This window comes from Sinocyclocheilus anshuiensis, unplaced genomic scaffold (assembly GCF_001515605.1).
Source record: "Sinocyclocheilus anshuiensis isolate Anshui unplaced genomic scaffold, SAMN03320099.WGS_v1.1 scaffold951, whole genome shotgun sequence".
Lineage (NCBI taxonomy): Eukaryota > Metazoa > Chordata > Actinopteri > Cypriniformes > Cyprinidae > Sinocyclocheilus > Sinocyclocheilus anshuiensis.
Genome location: NW_015546073.1, coordinates 83,258 through 84,173, shown reverse-complemented (window position 1 = coordinate 84,173; position 916 = coordinate 83,258).

Genomic DNA, 916 nt, shown 5'->3' with positions numbered 1-916 from the left:
GACCCAATCAACCATAACGACACGCCCCGTTTTTATAGCATCAAATTACTAGCTAAAATCAAACATCACAAAAATGAACAATTTAACTTATATCAGTGCGATAACAACTACCTTAAATGACCAAAACCATCTTTCAGAAAATTATATTGGAAGTGTAATTTATTTTTTTATTTTGACTCAAGTCCCATTCGTTTACATGGATAAACACATTTCATTACACCAAATACACAAAATAATGTTCTTTTTAGCAACATCATATGACCCCTTTAACATTATGCAAAAAAATAATAATTATGCAACTGTAAACTGTAAATCATGGTACGTTCAAGTCCACCTGGGAATTCGCATTGACGAAAAATCTACAAAAATACTTTTACAAAATGAATAAAAAATGTGCATCAGTTTTTTTTTATTCAGATTATGAAGGTGCTGTAAATTGAATCGTTATATATTTTTTCGTTACTTGTCTAATAACTTTTTGTTTTGTTTGTAGATAAAAAAAAATTCCATTCATTTGACCAAATTTATCGTCGCTGCCATAGTCGCTGCATCCATTATCGAAGGAAGCCCCACCTTCTGCAGACCCAGCTAACAATTTTTGGATCCCAGAATGTTCCCGGAACGTTATTTTTGATTCCCAGAACGTTCCTGGAACGTTAGTTTTTGGTTCCCAGAACGTTATTTTTTTATGGTTTGTTTTTGGTTAGCCAGGAAAGTTTTCTTAACGTTCCCAGAACGTTAGTTTTTGGTTGCCAGAACGTTATTCTAACATTAATCTAATGTTCCCAGAACATTAGTTCCCTTTCAGTCAGTCACGTTCGACGTTACGTCAGTCGTGACTGACGAATTGGGATCTCGCCCGAGAGCCCAATCACCTTCGAGTGTTAACTAAACAAGCCAATGACAGTTGGCGTGC